This window comes from Kryptolebias marmoratus, linkage group LG13 (genome assembly GCF_001649575.2).
Source record: "Kryptolebias marmoratus isolate JLee-2015 linkage group LG13, ASM164957v2, whole genome shotgun sequence".
NCBI lineage: Eukaryota > Metazoa > Chordata > Actinopteri > Cyprinodontiformes > Rivulidae > Kryptolebias > Kryptolebias marmoratus.
In genome coordinates, this window is record NC_051442.1 from 26,944,097 (window position 1) to 26,951,292 (window position 7,196).

The following is a 7,196-nucleotide window of genomic DNA, read 5'->3' on the forward strand; positions in this document are numbered from 1 at the left end:
CGCCATCTACCATGCTGGAGTGTGGGCCAGAGTATTTTTACTTCCTATCAAAACTAAATTCTACTATACAATCCCGTTTCCTTTAAAAAAGTAATAACTGCTGTCTTTCTTTATTTATTTAACTCCATACATTATCCAACCCGCTTATCCTTCATAGGGTAGCGAGGCTCCGCCTTGTTCTTTCGTTTTAATTTTGCATTATGTTAAATTAACAAGAAGACGTTATGTATGTCTCTGTTAAAAAAAATAAATAAAAAAAAATGAAGGAGCCATCCAAAGCAAAGCTGAGCCCTATAAATGAGAGCAAAGCTGAGCACTACAATATTCAATGAGAGCACCCTGCCCGTCAATGTATGACGAGAAGGGACAACCCGATGCGTCAATACGCGACGCAAAGGGAGCCTGCCCAAGCGTCTGAATGTGACGAGAAGGGAGTGATAATGTGTTGGATCATCAGAGTCACTCCCAGGACTGTTAATCGTTAAAAACTTTTTAACCCTCAATGGCTGAAATAGAGCCATACATTGATTTGGTTGCTGATATACTGGCAAGGCCGCTTTTAAGACGAAACTTTCAAGAGAAGCTAGATCTCATTAGAGGAGGTCAGCCGACCCCGAGCTAGCTAACCTTTTCCAGAATGGATTTGTGTCGAAATAAGTATTTTGGGGGACAGCTGTTTTTGGAGTGCGCAAACATTTCACCTATTCTATTTAGTTTTGTCAGTAGCATACCTGATTTGTTTTAATTGCTGATGCGGGTTTGTCATTTTTAAAATGTGCCGGATAATAGCTCCTTTTGTTCACAACTGAGGTGATGCAATGCCAAGTAGTGCTAAGTGTGTTTCTAACTACTCCCCAATCCTGGTGTTATAAATGCTGGCATAATGAAAGGTATTTATTGGCTAAGTTGGACATCACTGAAGGCCTAAGTGTGATACGCACCGCCTGCCACTGGTAGACCAGGACTTCTGAATTGCAGCCCGTATAAAAGGGGCATATCTAGCCTCGCGCCGCCGTTCCCTCCCCTTCCTCTATGTACCACGTTCATGCTCTCTGCCTGGCCAGCCGTTCGTGCCTGTTCAGGCCCTTGTCCCCCAGGCTTCACTCCAAGATCCAGCAGGAGCAGCACACTAATTTGGTCTCCCTGTTACTCCCCACTCCAGTCGTCGACTGTCACGTCGCTTCCCTGTTCAATTTCACCGCTGTGTTTCGCCTAGCCGGTCCCCGTCTCATGCGGAGCCTATCCATCGGTGAATTCCTGGCCGCCTTCGGAGTCTTCAGAGATGCTATCTGTCCTGTTGGGCCGAACTAGTCTCCTTTCTCGCCCTAATTTCTTATCTCCACCTCAAATACGGCCATTCTCTCTTTTATCAGTACCATAAGGCTTTCCTCTAAGCCGCTCCCGTTCTGTCTCAGTCAGGCATCCGCTCGGTCTGGTCTGTCCGGCTCACCGAACTGCCGATCATGTTGACCCACGCTACCCTGTGCCTCTCATGCTCAGCCATCGGCCAGCATAGCGCCCTCTGCCTCTCTCCAACTTAGCCAGCCTCCTCCGCCCCTTCGGCCGGCCCCTCCTCGCTCTGGCAACCAGTCCTTGGTCCGCCATACCCCCATTGGCAATAATTTTAACCTCAGCATTTGCTCCTCCCTAACCGCTCGTTTCTCCATTCGTGTAGCCATTGTAGGAAGCCCACCCAAAATGCGTCTGCCCCCACCGGTCGAACCCCTCCAGGAGCCTTTGCGGATCCAAGCCAGAATTCCGGTTTAGATTGCTGTCCGTCCGGAATGGCATTTCCTTTCTTCGAGGTCGTTGTCCTTTCGGCCGACTCCTTGCAGTCCTGTATGGTCGCCGCCTCGTCCTCTGGTTTTCGGGGGGTTCTTCCAGGTCTCGCCCTTCCACCTGTAAGCCCTATTCTCTCGCCTGGCAATCATTCGCTAAATTCTGTGCAGCTGTTAAATCCCCTCGACCGCCGCTTGGTTCCTTAGGGCCGTTAAGAAAACCTTAGCCCTAGGTGGCCTTCCTCCTCTTCAATTCTCCGAACACTCCTTCCGAATAGGGTCAGCTGTTTCGGCAGCTCCTCAGAGCATCCCTCTGACTTCTCTTCAGCAGCTTGGCGGCCTACTCCTCCTACATCCACCCGGTCCTCCCGTCATTACTAGCCGCTCAATGCTCTCATCTTCCAAGTAAGCTCTCACAGCACTAACTGGTGGTGGTGGTCTCCATCTCTGTCCTTCTATTGCCCTTCCAATTCCAGCCCTCCTTCCAATTCCTAGCCCTCCGCGGTCCCCCTAGCATCAGCAGCCCTCCGCGGGCCCCCTAGCAACTGCAGCAGCATCAGCAGCCCTCCGCGGGCCCCCTAGCAGCAGCAGCAGCATCAGCAGCCCTCCGCGGGCCCCCTAGCAGCAGCAGCAGCATCAGCAGCCCTTCGCCGGCCCCCTAGCAGCAGCAGCATCAGCAGTGCTTCGCGGGCCTCTTAGCGGCGGCAGCCCTTCGCAGGCCCCTTGCAGCCTGTTCCTCCAGCTCTCTCCTCCTACTCACCAATCCCCTGTTTGTGTTCTCCTAATCCTTCGTTTCCTTCCAACTCTCACCCCGCTCTCCCTTCCTTCTCGCCTCAGCTCGGCCCCGGCACTTTTTTGGGGGAACACTACCCTAATCTCTCACCCTACATCGATCATTTAAGCTCACAGTGGTTCTCTGCAAACTAGTCTTCTGCCGGGGCCCAAGCGCCAAAGACCTCTAGCCAATAAAAGACTCTAATTGTCTTTATCTCTCCGTGTGAGTCCCTCCAGGTTGAAATGTTTTTTCATAACTCTCATACAAAAGTCCAATGTACTGAACTAAGTTTTAGATGCTTTTGTTTTAATCTCATGATTTGGGATAATACTAATATGTTATGAGTTAATACAGGGAAACAGGAGTATCAGAAAATGACAACACGAAAAAGATGTCACAGACGATCGCTTGTTGCCATTTGTTCAATTTTCTGTATCCTGTGAATCATTGAACAGATTTAATGAAACTTTAATGATTGGATGTATATTTTCAACTGATTTGGAGTCAACACCTTTCAAGATGGCCACCATAGAAAAGTGATTTTTGTAAATACAAAAATGGTTATACCTCCAACTTATACTCTAAGCACTTACTTATTATTTGAGATCTGTGCATAAAACGTTTGCATTAACTGTTGGACTCAACTGTTAGCAAAATATCTCACAAACCCCTAAATGAATTTTTGTAAAATTTTTAGAATTATCATTAGGTTGACTTTCACAACTGACTAACTTTTGGACTGAACCCAATTCAAGATGGCCACTACAGCCAACTGACCTCAAACACATAAAAATGGCTATAAGCTTTTGATTTTACAGTTACTGAGATGTGGTCGTTGTTGTGAGAAATTCCAATCACTAACAGGAACACAGGAGATGTTGCATGAGATTGTGCATAACTTTAGTCTAAAAGTTTGACCAAAGCAGCTACAACTCATCATTTCTCAACATAAGAGGATCTGTTTGAAACTCTGACATAAAAGACAGTGGGTGATATGCAATCCTTTAAAAAATGATAGGCCTTAATTTGTTTAGACTTTGTTTAGACATCCATTCTTTCTACCAACATGTCTGAACCACCCCACTCAACTCAACAATAGAAACCTGTCTCCTGTAGCATATTTGAACAGATCTGTTATCTTTATCCACATGCCTGGACATTTCTCAGCACTTTAATGCAACTCATGACTCTCTTTCTCCCTCACACCCCTCCAACACTTGCAGCTTACCTTATTCAGTTCTTTGGATGATTCAGCAAGTTTAGTTGAGTCCAGACAGATTCTCCAACACTAACCTTCTGTGTCTGGATTTAATGTATCAGATAGCAGAAGACAGAAGCTTCCTGTATTCCCAGTGCATGAAAATCTCTGCTATGGAATCCTATTTCTGGGCCAGTCCCGCCCAGCTGGAGCAGCATGACGCTCCAGGTCCTAAAGCCTGAAACTGGATCTCAGAGACTCGAAAGCTGAGAAGGCCCTCGTTTTCCTCAGGTCGGCTGGTTCACCAAAGCCCCTTTTGCATTGACACATGATAAAATTACAGCAACACCTTTCCACTCAGGGTTTCAGTTTCTTTCTTTTATTTATTTTGTTTATGTGTTGTTTTATTTACCTCAAATCTTTAATATGACTGTCTTCATTAACTAAAATAGACATTTTTTTATGTCTCCTGGTGAAAGGTTCTCAGCCATCCTGGGCCTGGAAATCCTGGTAGGTTTGGATAAAGGCAACTGGAATCTTTTATTTATTGATTGATTAGTCATTTTTGCGTCTCATGTGAAGGGCTTTCAAGTGCAGAGTTCTGAGCTTTCAAACAACAGCAAGTTGCTCTGTTTTTGCAAAGCTGAACTCACAAGCAAATAAATCTCCCTCCCCTCCCTTCTAGGGGTCTTTGTTAGTCACATGCATAAAGGTCCTGTAAACTGTCCTTTAAAAAAAATAATTATCCTGTAAATAAATCTAAAAATATGCATTCCTTAATAAATCACGGAGGGAACATGTTTTATTTTACATTTTGAAGAGTTAGTGCAAATCTGTTTATTGATTATTAAAAAACATCAGGAAGACTATTAAACACTGATTCTGTCTATGTCTCACATTAATACAAAGAATCCATCACTCATTAGTGAAAAGCCACAAATTGATGACTGAAGACCAATTAGAATTGACACCTAATTGATACCAAAACACATTTACAATGAACTGAGGCAAAGTGGAGAACTGTTCTGTGGTCAGATGAATTGAAAATGAAATTGAAATTGTTTTTGTAAATCACTATGGCCTCCATACTAAAGAGGAGAGGGATTATTCAGCCTGTTATCAACACACAGTTCAAAAGCCTGCCTCTCTGATGGTATGGAGGTGCATTAGTGCCTATGGAATGGGAAGCTTACACATCTAGAAAGGCACCATCAATGCAGAAAAGTATATGCAGGTTTTAGAACATGTGCTTTTATCCAGACAATGCCTTTTTCAGGGAATGCCGTGCATATTTCAGTAAGACAATGCTAAATCGTATAATGCAACCATTATAGCAGCATGGCTTCATAGTAGAAGACTCCAGGTGTTGAACTTATCTGCCTGTTGTCCTGACCTCTCACCAGCTGAAAACATTTGATGTATACAAACAAACAAACTCAGCAAATAGGAGGACTGTACAACAGCTAGAATCCTACCTCAGACAGGAATGGGCCAACATTCCCTTCTAAAACCTCCAGCAGCTACTCTCCTCAATTCCTGGATGTTTACAGGCTGTTGTAAAAAGAAGAAGGGATGCTCCACATTCACAGTGGGAAACATGGACCTGAAACAACTTTTTTAAGATGTGTTGCTGCCATCAAATTAAAAATTACGTTAATTTAAAAAAGGGAATAATATTCTATCAATATTTTTATAAATTACTACGTTCTGTTGTGAATACAATATGGATTTATGTGCTTTGAAAATCATTGCATTCTGTTTTTCTTTACATTTTACACAACGTCCCAATTTTTTCTAAACTGGGGTTGCCATGCCTTCAAATTCTTATTACCCCAATTACAAATCAAACTAAATTGTTTGTTTCTGTAAGTTTTTATGTAAGTTTTATTATGTGTATATGTTTCTCTGATAAATTGTCAAAGTTTCCTGATGACATTATACTTCATTAGGATGGCACCTTCCTCTGGAGGTTTTTCAGGCATGTCCCACAGGAAAGAGACCCCAGGGCAGACCCAGAACTTGCTGAAGGTATTATATATCTTCTCTGGCCTGGGAACGCCTTTGGATCTCCCAGGAGGAGCTGGAGACTGTTGCTGGGAGAGAGATGTCTAGGTTTTCCTCCAGGGTCTGTTGCCCCAGCAACTTGTTTACAGATAAGTGGAAGAAAATTAATAGATAGACATTACACTCAGTATAGATAGGGTATTTCAAAATTAAGTTATCTAGAGCCGGACCGCTCTGCCCTGCCAATGTTCCTCAATTCAGTTTCTGAAAGTTGGCAGCCCTAGTGTGAACTGGTCTGGAGATTAGATTCAAAGCTGGATTGTATGAGCTGAAACAGTGAAACCTGAGACCTGCTTTTTTGTTAAAGTTGGTCTTTCATGTTTAACAAAGATGAGCCTCCTTTTTTATGCAGGTGATCCTGTTGTTCAGTTAATACAACAACAAAAAGCTAAAATTTTGTGAAAAACTCACAATTCTATTTCACGCTCGAAAGTTTTTTTTGTTTTAGCCCAGAGCAAGTTGTAGAACTCAAATAGTATAATTTATTCAACTTTATCTCTATCTCAGAGCTTTAACTTCTTTTTTGTCCCTTCCTCCATTCTTCATCCTGTTTCCAGATCTAAGAGCTTCACAGGAAGACAGTCATCTAACTAGTTAATGCTAACTAACTAGCTGTCCTCCTAAATTCAACATGGATGTCACAGCAAACAGACCAAAAGAAGCACAAAAATGGCTACAATTAGCTCAGTTTTATAGATATTGAGCTAAAGTTTGGTGTGGTAGTAAATAAGACTGATCCACAACACATATTCTTAGCACTAACAGTTTGTACAAGATCTTTGTTTAAAACATTGCCATTAACTATTTAGAGTCAACCCTGTCTGTCTGTTAGCAAAATATCTCATGAACCAATAGACAAGTTTTTATGAAACTCTTAGCAAATGATTGCTGAATGTACATCTATAGTTGATTAAATTTTAAGTCAACCCAATTCAAGATGTCGCCCTCAGCCAGCACACTTTAGAAAACACAATAATGTCTATAACCAGGTCAGTGTCACAAATATTAGGCTAAAATTGGATGTGGTGGAGTAATTTAGTATTTGTACTCCTAAAAAATGAAATTTCTCTATGTTCAAAAGAAGCATCCACTAACAATATTCTCAAGAAAAAGTAAAAAAAAAAACCTTTCCTCTTTGCAAAACAATATGATTCGGTTCTGTCAAGATCGGGAGTTACACAGAAGAACCCTGAACGTAGACTCATCTTAAAAAGGAACTTAATTTATTAAATAAGAAACGTTAACAAAACAAAAGCTGACGAGGCGGCAAACAAAATAAAGAACAAACTAAAAACTAACAGAAACAGGACCGGGAACAAGCAGGACGGAAACAAACAACCAGTAACGATGAAAACAAATAACAATGAACCAGCGGAGTGTG

The 7,196-nt window shown here is 42.5% G+C and overlaps 1 protein-coding gene across 1 annotated transcript in view; it reads right to left on the bottom strand.

The window, feature by feature from the left end:
• serpinh1a (serpin peptidase inhibitor, clade H (heat shock protein 47), member 1a) overlaps positions 1-3,941 on the bottom strand; it is a 36,157-nt gene extending 32,216 nt beyond the window's left edge. The window contains exon 1 of the mRNA XM_017440785.3: positions 3,782-3,941. The gene's annotated coding sequence lies outside the window, so the exon portion shown is untranslated. The remainder of the gene's footprint in view (positions 1-3,781) is intronic.
• Between the last annotated feature and the right edge of the window lie 3,255 nt (positions 3,942-7,196).